This window comes from Pseudophryne corroboree, chromosome 6 (genome assembly GCF_028390025.1).
Source record: "Pseudophryne corroboree isolate aPseCor3 chromosome 6, aPseCor3.hap2, whole genome shotgun sequence".
Lineage (NCBI taxonomy): Eukaryota > Metazoa > Chordata > Amphibia > Anura > Myobatrachidae > Pseudophryne > Pseudophryne corroboree.
The window spans coordinates 545,913,076-545,928,466 of record NC_086449.1 but is presented as its reverse complement, the minus strand read 5'-3'; positions in this window follow the sequence as shown (position 1 = coordinate 545,928,466).

Below are 15,391 nucleotides of genomic sequence, written 5' to 3'. Positions count from 1 at the left end.
TTTTGGCAAAACCTCACCGAATTTTTTTTGTAGGATTCGGGTGTGTTTTGGATTCGGGTGTTTTTTTAAAAAAACACTAAAAAACAGCTTAAATCATAGAATTTGGGGGTCATTTTGATCCCAAAGTATTATTAACCTCAAAAACCATAATTTCCACTCATTTTCAGTCTATTCTGAATACCTCACACCTCACAATATTATTTTTAGTCCTAAAATTTGCACCAAGGTCGCTGGTTGACTAAGCTAAGCGACACTAGTGGCTGACACAAACACCTGGCCCATCTAGGAGTGGCACTGCAGTGTCACGCAGGATGTCCCTTCCAAAAAACCCTCCCCAATCAGCACATGACGCAAAGAAAAAAAGAGGCGCAATGAGGTAGCTGACTGTGTGAGTAAGATAAGCGACCCTAGTGGCCGACACAAACACCGGGCCCATTTAGGAGTGGCACTGCAGTGTCACGCAGGATGTCCCTTCCAAAAAACCCTCCCCAATCAGCACATGACGCAAAGAAAAAAAGAGGCGCAATGAGGTAGCTGACTGTGTGAGTAAGATTAGCGACCCTAGTGGCCGACACAAACACCGGGCCCATTTAGGAGTGGCACTGCAGTGTCACGCAGGATGTCCCTTCCAAAAAACCCTCCCCAATCAGCACATGACGCAAAGAAAAAAAGAGGCGCAATGAGGTAGCTGACTGTGTGAGTAAGATTAGCGACCCTAGTGGCCGACACAAACACCGGGCCCATATAGGAGTGGCACTGCAGTGTCACGCAGGATGTCCCTTCCAAAAAACCCTCCCCAATCAGCACATGACGCAAAGAAAAAAAGAGGCGCAATGAGGTAGCTGACTGTGTGAGTAAGATAAGCGAACCTAGTGGCCGACACAAACACCGGGCCCATTTAGGAGTGGCACTGCAGTGTCACGCAGGATGTCCCTTCCAAAAAACCCTCCCCAATCAGCACATGACGCAAAGAAAAAAAGAGGCGCAATGAGGTAGCTGACTGTGTGAGTAAGATTAGCGACCCTAGTGGCCGACACAAACACCGGGCCCATCTAGGAGTGGCACTGCAGTGTCACGCAGGATGTCCCTTCCAAAAAACCCTCCCCAATCAGCACATGACGCAAAGAAAAAAAGAGGCGCAATGAGGTAGCTGACTGTGTGAGTAAGATAAGCGACCCTAGTGGCCGACACAAACACCGGGCCCATTTAGGAGTGGCACTGCAGTGTCACGCAGGATGTCCCTTCCAAAAAACCCTCCCCAATCAGCACATGACGCAAAGAAAAAAAGAGGCGCAATGAGGTAGCTGACTGTGTGAGTAAGATTAGCGACCCTAGTGGCCGACACAAACACCGGGCCCATTTAGGAGTGGCACTGCAGTGTCACGCAGGATGTCCCTTCCAAAAAACCCTCCCCAATCAGCACATGACGCAAAGAAAAAAAGAGGCGCAATGAGGTAGCTGACTGTGTGAGTAAGATTAGCGACCCTAGTGGCCGACACAAACACCGGGCCCATTTAGGAGTGGCACTGCAGTGTCACGCAGGATGTCCCTTCCAAAAAACCCTCCCCAATCAGCACATGACGCAAAGAAAAAAAGAGGCGCAATGAGGTAGCTGACTGTGTGAGTAAGATTAGCGACCCTAGTGGCCGACACAAACACCGGGCCCATTTAGGAGTGGCACTGCAGTGTCACGCAGGATGTCCCTTCCAAAAAACCCTCCCCAATCAGCACATGACGCAAAGAAAAAAAGAGGCGCAATGAGGTAGCTGACTGTGTGAGTAAGATAAGCGACCCTAGTGGCCGACACAAACACCGGGCCCATTTAGGAGTGGCACTGCAGTGTCACGCAGGATGTCCCTTCCAAAAAACCCTCCCCAATCAGCACATGACGCAAAGAAAAAAAGAGGCGCAATGAGGTAGCTGACTGTGTGAGTAAGATTAGCGACCCTAGTGGCCGACACAAACACCGGGCCCATTTAGGAGTGGCACTGCAGTGTCACGCAGGATGTCCCTTCCAAAAAACCCTCCCCAATCAGCACATGACGCAAAGAAAAAAAGAGGCGCAATGAGGTAGCTGACTGTGTGAGTAAGATTAGCGACCCTAGTGGCCGACACAAACACCGGGCCCATCTAGGAGTGGCACTGCAGTGTCACGCAGGATGTCCCTTCCAAAAAACCCTCCCCAATCAGCACATGACGCAAAGAAAAAAAGAGGCGCAATGAGGTAGCTGACTGTGTGAGTAAGATTAGCGACCCTAGTGGCCGACACAAACACCGGGCCCATTTAGGAGTGGCACTGCAGTGTCACGCAGGATGTCCCTTCCAAAAAACCCTCCCCAAACAGCACATGACGCAAAGAAAAATAAAAGAAAAAAGAGGTGCAAGATGGAATTGTCCTTGGGCCCTCCCACCCACCCTTATGTTGTATAAACAAAACAGGACATGCACACTTTAACCAACCCATCATTTCAGTGACAGGGTCTGCCACACGACTGTGACTGATATGACGGGTTGGTTTGGACCCCCCCCAAAAAAGAAGCAATTAATCTCTCCTTGCACAAACTGGCTCTACAGAGGCAAGATGTCCACCTCATCATCACCCTCCGATATATCACCGTGTACATCCCCCTCCTCACAGATTATCAATTCGTCCCCACTGGAATCCACCATCTCAGCTCCCTGTGTACTTTGTGGAGGCAATTGCTGCTGGTCAATGTCTCCGCGGAGGAATTGATTATAATTCATTTTAATGAACATCATCTTCTCCACATTTTCTGGATGTAACCTCGTACGCCGATTGCTGACAAGGTGAGCGGCGGCACTAAACACTCTTTCGGAGTACACACTTGTGGGAGGGCAACTTAGGTAGAATAAAGCCAGTTTGTGCAATGGCCTCCAAATTGCCTCTTTTTCCTGCCAGTATAAGTATGGACTGTGTGACGTGCCTACTTGGATGCGGTCACTCATATAATCCTCCACCATTCTTTCAATGGTGAGAGAATCATATGCAGTGACAGTAGACGACATGTCCGTAATCGTTGTCAGGTCCTTCAGTCCGGACCAGATGTCAGCATCAGCAGTCGCTCCAGACTGCCCTGCATCACCGCCAGCGGGTGGGCTCGGAATTCTGAGCCTTTTCCTCGCACCCCCAGTTGCGGGAGAATGTGAAGGAGGAGATGTTGACAGGTCGCGTTCCGCTTGACTTGACAATTTTCTCACCAGCAGGTCTTTCAACCCCAGCAGACTTGTGTCTGCCGGAAAGAGAGATCCAAGGTAGGCTTTAAATCTAGGATCGAGCACGGTGGCCAAAATGTAGTGCTCTGATTTCAACAGATTGACCACCCGTGAATCCTTGTTAAGCGAATTAAGGGCTCCATCCACAAGTCCCACATGCCTAGCGGAATCGCTCCGTGTTAGCTCCTCCTTCAATGTCTCCAGCTTCTTCTGCAAAAGCCTGATGAGGGGAATGACCTGACTCAGGCTGGCAGTGTCTGAACTGACTTCACGTGTGGCAAGTTCAAAGGGCATCAGAACCTTGCACAACGTTGAAATCATTCTCCACTGCGCTTGAGACAGGTGCATTCCACCTCCTATATCGTGCTCAATTGTATAGGCTTGAATGGCCTTTTGCTGCTCCTCCAACCTCTGAAGCATATAGAGGGTTGAATTCCACCTCGTTACCACTTCTTGCTTCAGATGATGGCAGGGCAGGTTCAGTAGTTTTTGGTGGTGCTCCAGTCTTCTGTACGTGGTGCCTGTACGCCGAAAGTGTCCCGCAATTTTTCTGGCCACCGACAGCATCTCTTGCACGCCCCTGTCGTTTTTTAAATAATTCTGCACCACCAAATTCTGTCATGACTGAGGTTTTTGTGAACCCGGTGTAGTGAAGTCTGTGCGGGCGACTGGAGGATTATGTGAATACTACCACTGACCTGGTTTGGAAATGCCGTGGACTCTGGGTTTCCTCCGGAGACTGGGAAGAGGAACCGCAGCAGAGATGGCCGAATCTAGGTTCTCCTCATGCAGGATTAGGTCGGCAGACAGGAGGCATGCTGAAGGTCTCCTGAAAGACAGAACTGGAAAGGCACTGATGAATCAGTGAAGAATACCAGGTATAATTGTGCTAAAGGGCACGGGGTGCTTGGAGACACTGAGGTGCTTGCGGACACTGAGGTGCTTGGGGACACTGAGGTGCTTGGAGACACTGAGGTGCTTGGAGACACTGAGGTGCTTGGAGACACTGAGGTGCGTGGAGGCACTGAGGTGCGTGGAGGCACTGAGGTGCGTGGATGCACTGAGGTGCGTAGAGACACTGGGGTGCGTAGGGGTGCTGAGGCACAGAGGTGCTGGAAGCACGGAGATGCTGTGGCACGGAGGTACTGAGGCACGGAGATGCTGTGGCACGGAGGTGCTGGAAGCACGGAGGTGCTGGAAGCACGGAGGTACTGAGGCACGGAGATGCTGAGGCACTGAGGTGCTGAGTCACGGAGGTGCTGGAAGCACGGAGGTACTGAGGCACGGAGGTACTGAGGCACGGAGGTACTGTGGCACGGAGGTGCTGTGGCACGGAGGTGCTGGAAGCACGGAGGTACTGAGGCACTGAGGCACGGAGATGCTGATGCACTGAGGTGCTGAGGCACGGAGATGCTGAGGCACGGAGATACTGAGGTGCTGGAAGCACGGAGGTACTGAGGCACGGAGATGCTGAGGCACTGAGGTGCTGAGGCACGGAGATACTGAGGTGCTGGAAGCACGGAGGTGCTGAGGCACGGAGATGCTGGAAGCACGGAGATGCTGAGGCACGAGGTACTGAGCCCTGGAGATCCCAACTACAACAGTAGTAAAACTGAAACACGACAGCTGTGGTTTTCAGTGGAGAACACGGAATTCAGTACTGTGCCTTTAAGACGAAACATTGCAGCTGTACCTTTACATTGAGACTCAGGGAAATGGTGAAATCAAATGGCAACACACAAATAAACCAAACGGTAACAAGGGAACAGAGTTTCCACAGGAACTTAGGTACAAAGGTTACCTTTAGGGAGCTCAGCTTAAGACCCACACAAGGCTGTATGTGACACAAGGAACTGGCCCAGATTCCAACTCAGCCTCCTGATTTATACTTCCTGGTCCTTGATGATTGGTGGGCAGGATTAGGTGATGTCACTGTCATGTGACTACTCTAGCCAAGGCTGTGATGTAGAATGAGGCCTAGCAGGCCAAGAGAACACTGAAGCCTGGACTTCTGCAAAACACAGGATGCTTGCTTTTAGATTACTGAATTCAGCCTCACACAGGAGATCACCACAGGTGGAGCTAATTAACTATTACCTCTCAGGCAGAGAACTCAGGAAAACTGACAAGCTGTTTAACTCCGTGAGTGAAAAGACACAGGATCCAGGACAGATGGCAGGGGTAAGTCACCAAATATAAAACCTACAGTCAGGATTGTGACAGTATCCCCCTCTTCAAGGGTGGACTCCGGACACCCATCTTGAATCTTAGAGGAACTTGAGAAATTCATACAGAAGAATTTAGGACCTTCGTTGATGCAGATTCCAAAGGTTTAGGACTAAATTCTTTAACTACAGCGTTACTGAAAGTCTGTAAGTCATGGAACACAGGATCATTACTCTCAAAGAGCATGTTGGCCCACTCCAAAGCTCTTCCTCTGAATGCCAGGAACAGATATCGAGTAACGTTGGAAAGAGTTACTGCACCTGAAGGATCAGACTCCATCCGAGAGAGAAATTGTTCAACCAGAGCGGCATATTGCAATAAATCTCCATCAAAGTAAATAGGTGGAAAACCATCAGACGAAAGCTTAGAGGATGAAACTGAAGAAAGCTTTGGCTGGACGAGTAGGACTGGATTGGATCCAAGGATACTTGAATTGGCTGGAGCCAAAGGAGACGGACCAGGCTGGTCCTGGAGTATTGCTGGACCGGCTGGAACCGGAACGGACTGGCCAAGCTGGGCCTGGAGTATTGCTGGACCGGCTGGAACCGGGACGGACTGACCAGGCGGAGCCTGGAGTATTGATGGACCGGCTGGAACCGGGACGGACTGACCAGGCGGAGCCTGGAGTATTGCTGGACCGGCTGGAACCGGGACGGACTGACCAGGCTGGGCCTGGAGTATTGCTGGACCGGCTGGAACCGGGACGGACTGACCAGGCAGGGCCTGGAGTATTGCTGGACCGGCTGGAACCGGGACGGGCTGAGCCCTTTCTTCACAGGGCTGGGCTGAGGCAAGAGCCCCCACTTCACGGGGCTGGGCTGAGGCAAGAGCCCCCTCTTCACGGGGCTGGGCTGAGGCAAGAGCCCCCTCTTCACGGGGCTGGGCTGAGGCAAGAGCCCCCTCTTCACGGGGCTGGGCTGAGGCAAGAGCCCCCTCTTCACGGGGCTGGGCTGAGGCAAGAGCCCCCTCTTCACGGGGCTGGGCAGCACTCTGTAGAATCTCTGGCTGGGCAGCACTCTGTAGAATCTCTGGCTGGGCAGCACTCTGTAGAATCTCTGGCTGGGCAGCACTCTGTAGAATCTCTGGCTGGGCAGCACTCTGTAGAATCTCTGGCTGGGCAGCACTCTGTAGAATCTCTGGCTGGGCAGCACTCTGTAGAATCTCTGGCTGGGCAGCACTCTGTAGACTCTCTGGCTGGGCAGCACTCTGAAGACTCACTGGCTGGGCAGCACTCTGAAGACTCACTGGCTGGGAAGCACTCTGAAGACTCACTGGCTGGGAAGCACTCTGAAGACTCTCTGGGGCTGGACGCTCTGAAGACGCCCCTCCTGGGGCTGGACGCTCTGAAGACGCCCCTCCTGGGGCTGGACGCTCTGAAGACGCCCCTCCTGGGGCTGGACGCTCTGAAGACGCCCCTCCTGGGGCTGGACGCTCTGAAAACGCCCCTCCTGGGTCTGTGGACACGGACTCCTCTGTGACTGTAAATGGCTTGAACATTCTTCTCTGGACACCCAACTTGGGATAAGGTCTTTTAACCACCGGACCCCAGTCATAAATTTGAGTCTCTCTCAGAAAAGTAGCCTTCTTGATACCCCCGTCAGCAGCAGAAGAATCGGATACTGTGGATGACTTGTAGACATGAGCACTATGATACTGAGATTTGTCACTATTACCTGGCTTGCGAAGAATGCAGTCTTTAATAAAATGACCAGAATTTCCACAGTAAAGACAGAGATGTAGCTCCTTACGCCGCTGACGTTCAGCTTCAGAGAGCTTGGGCCGTGGATAGCTCTGATGAAAAACTTTCCCTTGCGCAGAGGAAGAGACTCTATTAACTGGATGGGACAAAACAGGATCAACAACGTTGGTAGTATTCCTGAGGAGATCAGGCATCACAGAGAGAATACTAGACAAAAGTTCTTGTAACTGTAGTAACATCTGGTAGAAAATCTGCAGTTGGTCAGGAGTCTTAGAGCAGAAGGTCATAGAATCTCTGGAGGACGAATTCCGCTGCAGACACTGTGCCAATCGATGCTGAGTCGACTCCAGACCTTCCAAGCGTCCTGCAATATTGCTTAGGAGGTCATGCGTCAGACTAACACTTTCGGCCGGGTCCATGTGGCCAGTTCCTAGTGTCATGACTGAGGTTTTTGTGAACCCGGTGTAGTGAAGTCTGTGCGGGCGACTGGAGGATTATGTGAATACTACCACTGACCTGGTTTGGAAATGCCGTGGACTCTGGGTTTCCTCCGGAGACTGGGAAGAGGAACCGCAGCAGAGATGGCCGAATCTAGGTTCTCCTCATGCAGGATTAGGTCGGCAGACAGGAGGCATGCTGAAGGTCTCCTGAAAGACAGAACTGGAAAGGCACTGATGAATCAGTGAAGAATACCAGGTATAATTGTGCTAAAGGGCACGGGGTGCTTGGAGACACTGAGGTGCTTGCGGACACTGAGGTGCTTGGGGACACTGAGGTGCTTGGAGACACTGAGGTGCTTGGAGACACTGAGGTGCTTGGAGACACTGAGGTGCTTGGAGACACTGAGGTGCTTGGAGACACTGAGGTGCGTGGAGGCACTGAGGTGCGTGGAGGCACTGAGGTGCGTAGAGACACTGGGGTGCGTAGGGGTGCTGAGGCACGGAGGTGCTGGAAGCACGGAGATGCTGTGGCACGGAGGTACTGAGGCACGGAGATGCTGTGGCACGGAGGTGCTGGAAGCACGGAGGTACTGAGGCACGGAGATGCTGAGGCACTGAGGTGCTGAGGCACGGAGATGCTGAGTCACGGAGATGCTGAGTCACGGAGGTGCTGAGGTGCTGGAGGCACGGAGGTACTGAGGCACGGAGGTACTGAGGCACGGAGGTACTGTGGCACGGAGGTGCTGTGGCACGGAGTTGCTGGAAGCACGGAGGTACTGAGGCACTGAGGCACGGAGATGCTGATGCACTGAGGTGCTGAGGCACGGAGATGCTGAGGCACGGAGATACTGAGGTGCTGGAAGCACGGAGGTACTGAGGCACGGAGATGCTGAGGCACTGAGGTGCTGAGGCACGGAGATACTGAGGTGCTGGAAGCACGGAGGTGCTGAGGCACGGAGATGCTGAGGCACGGAGATGCTGGAAGCACGGAGATGCTGAGGCACGAGGTACTGAGCCCTGGAGATCCCAACTACAACAGTAGTAAAACTGAAACACGACAGCTGTGGTTTTCAGTGGAGAACACGGAATTCAGTACTGTGCCTTTAAGACGAAACATTGCAGCTGTACCTTTACATTGAGACTCAGGGAAATGGTGAAATCAAATGGCAACACACAAATAAACCAAACGGTAACAAGGGAACAGAGTTTCCACAGGAACTTAGGTACAAAGGTTACCTTTAGGGAGCTCAGCTTAAGACCCACACAAGGCTGTATGTGACACAAGGAACTGGCCCAGATTCCAACTCAGCCTCCTGATTTATACTTCCTGGTCCTTGATGATTGGTGGGCAGGATTAGGTGATGTCACTGTCATGTGACTACTCTAGCCAAGGCTGTGATGTAGAATGAGGCCTAGCAGGCCAAGAGAACACTGAAGCCTGGACTTCTGCAAAACACAGGATGCTTGCTTTTAGATTACTGAATTCAGCCTCACACAGGAGATCACCACAGGTGGAGCTAATTAACTATTACCTCTCAGGCAGAGAACTCAGGAAAACTGACAAGCTGTTTAACTCCGTGAGTGAAAAGACACAGGATCCAGGACAGATGGCAGGGGTAAGTCACCAAATATAAAACCTACAGTCAGGATTGTGACAAATTCAAGGTATGTGCAAAACATGGGACGTGCTGGAATTTGCCCATATTTAATGCACACACAATATTGCTGGCGTTGTCCGATGCCACAAATCCACAGGAGAGTCCAATTGGGGTAAGCCATTCCGCAATGATCTTCCTCAGTTGCCGTAAGAGGTTTTCAGCTGTGTGCGTATTCTGGAAACCGGTGATACAAAGCGTAGCCTGCCTAGGAAAGAGTTGGCGTTTGCGAGATGCTGCTACTGGTGCCGCCGCTGCTGTTCTTGCGGCGGGAGTCCATACATCTACCCAGTGGGCTGTCACAGTCATATAGTCCTGACCCTGCCCTGCTCCACTTGTCCACATGTCCGTGGTTAAGTGGACATTGGGTACAGCTGCATTTTTTAGGACACTGGTGACTCTTTTTCTGAGGTCTGTGTACATTTTCGGTATCGCCTGCCTAGAGAAATGGAACCTAGATGGTATTTGGTACCGGGGACACAGTACCACCAACAAGTCTCTAGTTGGCTCTGCAGTAATGATGGATACCGGAACCACGGTTCTCACCACCCAGGATGCCAAGGCCTCAGTTATCCGCTTTGCAGTAGGAAGACTGCTGTGATATTTCATCTTCCTCGCAAAGGACTGTTGGACAGTCAATTGCTTGGTGGAAGTAGTAAAAGTGGTCTTACGACTTCCCCTCTGGGATGACCATCGACTCCCAGCAGCAACAACAGCAGCGCCAGCAGCAGTAGGCGTTACACGCAAGGATGCATCGGAGGAATCCCAGGCAGGAGAGGAATCGTCAGAATTGCCAGTGACATGGCCTGCAGGACTATTGGCATTCCTGGGGAAGGAGGAAATTGACACTGAGGGAGTTGGTGGGGTGGTTTGCGTGAGCTTGGTTACAAGAGGAAGGGATTTACTGGTCAGTGGACTGCTTCCGCTGTCACCCAAAGTTTTTGAACTTGTCACTGTCTTATTATGAATGCGCTGCAGGTGACGTATAAGGGAGGATGTTCCGAGGTGGTTAACGTCCTTACCCCTACTTATTACAGCTTGACAAAGGGAACACACGGCTTGACACCTGTTGTCCGCATTTCTGTTGAAATACCTCCACACCGAAGAGCTGATTTTTTTGGTATTTTCACCTGGCATGTCAACGGCCATATTCCTCCCACCGACAACAGGTGTCTCCCCGGGTGCCTGACTTAAACAAACCACCTCACCATCAGAATCCTCCTGGTCAATTTCCTCCCCAGCGCCAGCAACACCCATATCCTCCTCATCCTGGTGTACTTCAACACTGACATCTTCAATCTGACTATCAGGAACTGGACTGCGGGTGCTCCTTCCAGCACTTGCAGGGGGCGTGCAAATGGTGGAAGGCGCATGCTCTTCACGTCCAGTGTTGGGAAGGTAAGGCATCGCAACCGACACAATTGGACTCTCCTTGTGGATTTGGGATTTCGAAGAATGCACAGTTCTTTGCTGTGCTTTTGCCAGCTTGAGTCTTTTCATTTTTCTAGCGAGAGGCTGAGTGCTTCCATCCTCATGTGAAGCTGAACCACTAGCCATGAACATAGGCCAGGGCCTCAGCCGTTCCTTGCCACTCCGTGTGGTAAATGGCATATTGGCAAGTTTACGCTTCTCCTCCGACAATTTTATTTTAGGTTTTGGAGTCCTTTTTTTACTGATATTTGGTGTTTTGGATTTGACATGCTCTGTACTATGACATTGGGCATCGGCCTTGGCAGACGACGTTGCTGGCATTTCATCGTCTCGGCCATGACTAGTGGCAGCAGCTTCAGCACGAGGTGGAAGTGGATCTTGATCTTTCCCTAATTTTGGAACCTCAACATTTTTGTTCTCCATATTTTAATAGGCACAACTAAAAGGCACCTCAGGTAAACAATGGAGATGGATGGATACTAGTAATCAATTATGGATGGACTGCCGAGTGCCGACACAGAGGTAGCCACAGCCGTGAACTACCGTACTGTACTGTGTCTGCTGCTAATATAGACTGGTTGATAAAGAGATGTCGTAGTATGTATGTATAAAGAAGAAAGAAAAAAAAACCACGGTTAGGTGGTATACAATTATGGACGGACTGCCGAGTGCCGACACAGAGGTAGCCACAGCCGTGAACTACCGTACTGTACTGTGTCTGCTGCTAATATAGACTGGTTGATAAAGAGATGTAGTAGTATGTATGTATAAAGAAGAAAGAAAAAAAAACCACGGGTAGGTGGTATACAATTATGGACGGACTTCCGAGTGCCGACACAGAGGTAGCCACAGCCGTGAACTACCGTACTGTACTGTGTCTGCTGCTAATATAGACTGGTTGATAAAGAGATGTCGTAGTATGTATATATAAAGAAGAAAGAAAAAAAAACCACGGTTAGGTGGTATACAATTATGGACGGACTGCCGAGTGCCGACACAGAGGTAGCCACAGCCGTGAACTACCGTACTGTACTGTGTCTGCTGCTAATATAGACTGGTTGATAAAGAGATGTCGTAGTATGTATGTATGAAGAAGAAAGAAAAAAAAACCACGGTTAGGTGGTATACAATTATGGACGGACTGCCGAGTGCCGACACAGAGGTAGCCACAGCCGTGAACTACCGTACTGTACTGTGTCTGCTGCTAATATAGACTGGTTGATAAAGAGATGTCGTAGTATGTATGTATAAAGAAGAAAGAAAAAAAAACCACGGTTAGGTGGTATACAATTATGGACGGACTGCCGAGTGCCGACACAGAGGTAGCCACAGCCGTGAACTACCGTACTGTACTGTGTCTGCTGCTAATATAGACTGGTTGATAAAGAGATGTAGTAGTATGTATGTATAAAGAAGAAAGAAAAAAAAACCACGGGTAGGTGGTATACAATTATGGATGGACTGCCGAGTGCCGACACAGAGGTAGCTACAGCCGTGAACTACCGTACTGTGTCTGCTGCGACTGGATGATAAATAATGATATAAAAAATATATATATATCACTACTGCAGCCGGACAGGTATATATATTATATAATGACGGACCTGCTGGACACTGTCTGTCAGCAGAATGAGTTTTTTATAGAATAAAAAAAAAAACACCACACAAGTGAAGTCACACGACGAGTGTTTAACTTTTTCAGGCAATCACAATATAGTATACTACTAACTATACTGGTGGTCAGTGTGGTCAGGTCACTGGTCAGTCACACTGGCAGTGGCACTCCTGCAGCAAAAGTGTGCACTGTTTAATTTTAATATAATATGTACTCCTGGCTCCTGCTATAACCTATAACTGGCACTGCAGTGCTCCCCAGTCTCCCCCACAATTATAAGCTGTGTGAGCTGAGCACAGTCAGATATATAATATATACATAGATGATGCAGCACACTGGGCTGAGCAGTGCACACAGATATGGTATGTGACTGTCTTGTACTCCTGGCTCCTGCTATAACCTATAACTGGCACTGCAGTGCTCCCCAGTCTCCCCCACAATTATAAGCTGTGTGAGCTGAGCACAGTCAGATATATAATATATACATAGATGATGCAGGCATGCAGCACACTGGGCTGAGCAGTGCACACAGATATGGTATGTGACTGAGTCACTGTGTGTACCGTTTTTTTCAGGCAGAGAACGGATATATTAAATAAAACAACTGCACTGCTGGTGGTCACTGTGGTCAGTCACTAAACTCTGCACTCTCTTCTACAGTATCAGCCTCAGGTCAATCTCTCTCTCTCTCTCCTAATCTAAATGGAGAGGACGCCAGCCACGTCCTCTCCCTATCAATCTCAATGCACGTGTGAAAATGGCGGCGACGCGCGGCTCCTTATATAGAATCCGAGTCTCGCGAGAATCCAACAGCGTCATGATGACGTTCGGGCGCGCTCGGGTTAACCGAGCAAGGCGGGAAGATCCGAGTCGCTCGGACCCGTGAAAAAAAACATGAAGTTCGTGCGGGTTCGGATTCAGAGAAACCGAACCCGCTCATCTCTAATGGAAATTATATTGGAGAAAAAAAGGATACAACCTCCTAATATTGGGTATTATTGAAATCCATTCCGAAAGCACAGGTGGATTGCTTGGTGGTACTTTTTTTATTACATATGGTGATTTGGTGGTGTGTGGTGACTAGAGATGTGCACCGGACATTTTTCGGGTTTTGTGTTTTGGTTTTGGATTCGGTTCCGCTGCCGTGTTTTGGATTCGGACGCGTTTTGGCAAAACCTCCCTGAAATTTTTTTGTCAGATTCGGGTGTGTTTTGGATTCGGGTGGTTTTTTTTTCAAAAACCTCTCAAAAACAGCTTAAATCATAGAATTTGGGGGTAATTTTGATCCCATAGTATTATTAACCTCAATAACCATAATTTCCACTCATTTCCAGTCTATTCTGAACACCTCACACCTCACAATATTATTTTTAGTCCTAAAATTTGCACCGAGGTCGCTGGATGACTAAGCTAAGCGACCCAAGTGGGCGGCACAAACACCTGGCCCATCTAGTAGTGGCACTGCAGTGTCAGACATGATGGCACTTAAAAAAATAGTCCCAAAACAGCACATGATGCAAAGAAAAAAAGAGGTGCACCAAGGTCGCTGGATGGCTAAGCTAAGCAACCCAAGTGGCCGACACAAACACCTGGCCCATCTAGGAGTGGCACTGCAGTGTCAGACAGGATGGCACTTAAAAAAATAGTCCCCAAACAGCACATGATGCAAAGAAAAAAAGAGGTGCACCAAGGTCGCTGGATGGCTAAGCTAAGCGACCCAAGTGGCCGACACAAACACCTGGCCCATCTAGGAGTGGCACTGCAGTGTCAGACAGGATGGCACTTAAAAAAATTAGCCGCAAACATCACATGATGCAGAGATAAATATATATATATATATATATATATATACTGGTGGTCAGCAAAATTCTGCACTGTCCTCCTACTATATACTGCGCACAACTACAATGCAGCAGAGATAGGGATAGTAAACTTGACAACACAGAGGTAGAGCAATGAACTACTGTACCGTACTGCTATATATATATACTGGTGGTCAGCAAAATTCTGCACTGTCCTCCTACTATATACTGCGCACAACTACAATGCAGCACAGATAAGGATAGTATACTTGACGACACAGAGGTAGAGCAATGGACTACTGTACCGTACTGCTATATATATACTGGTGGTCAGCAAAATTCTGCACTGTCCTCCTACTATATACTGCACACAACTACAATGCAGCACAGATATGGATAGTATACTTGACGACACAGAGGTAGAGCAATGGACTACTGTACCGTACTGCTATATATATACTTGTGGTCAGCAAAATTCTGCACTGTCCTCCTACTATATACTGCGCACAACTACAATGCAGCACAGATAAGGATAGTATACTTGATGACACAGAGGTAGAGCAATGGACTACTGTACCGTACTGCTATATATATACTGGTGGTCAGCAAAATTCTGCACTGTCCTCCTACTATATACTGCACACAACTACAATGCAGCACAGATATGGATAGTATAGTTGACGACACAGAGGTAGAGCAATGGACTACTGTACCGTACTGCTATATATATACTGGTGGTCAGCAAAATTCTGCACTGTCCTCCTACTATATACTGCGCACAACTACAATGCAGCACAGATAAGGATAGTATACTTGACGACACAGAGGTAGAGCAATGGACTACTGTACTGTACTGCTATATATATACTGGTGGTCAGCAAAATTCTGCACTGTCCTCCTACTATATACTGCACACAACTACAATGCAGCACAGATATGGATAGTATACTTGACGACACAGAGGTAGAGCAATGGACTACTTTACCGTACTGCTATATATATGTATATATATATATATATATATATATATATATATATATATATACTGGTGGTCAGCAAAATTCTGCACTGTCCTCCTACTATATACTGCGCACAACTACAATGCAGCACAGATGTGGTTAGTATACTTGACGACACAGTGGTAGAGCAATGGACTACTTTACCGTACTGCTATATATATACTGGTGGTCAGCAAAATTCTGCACTGTCCTCCTACTATATACTGCACAAAACTACAATGCAGCACAAATATGGAGCATTTTTTCAGGCAGAGAACGTAGATATTTGCA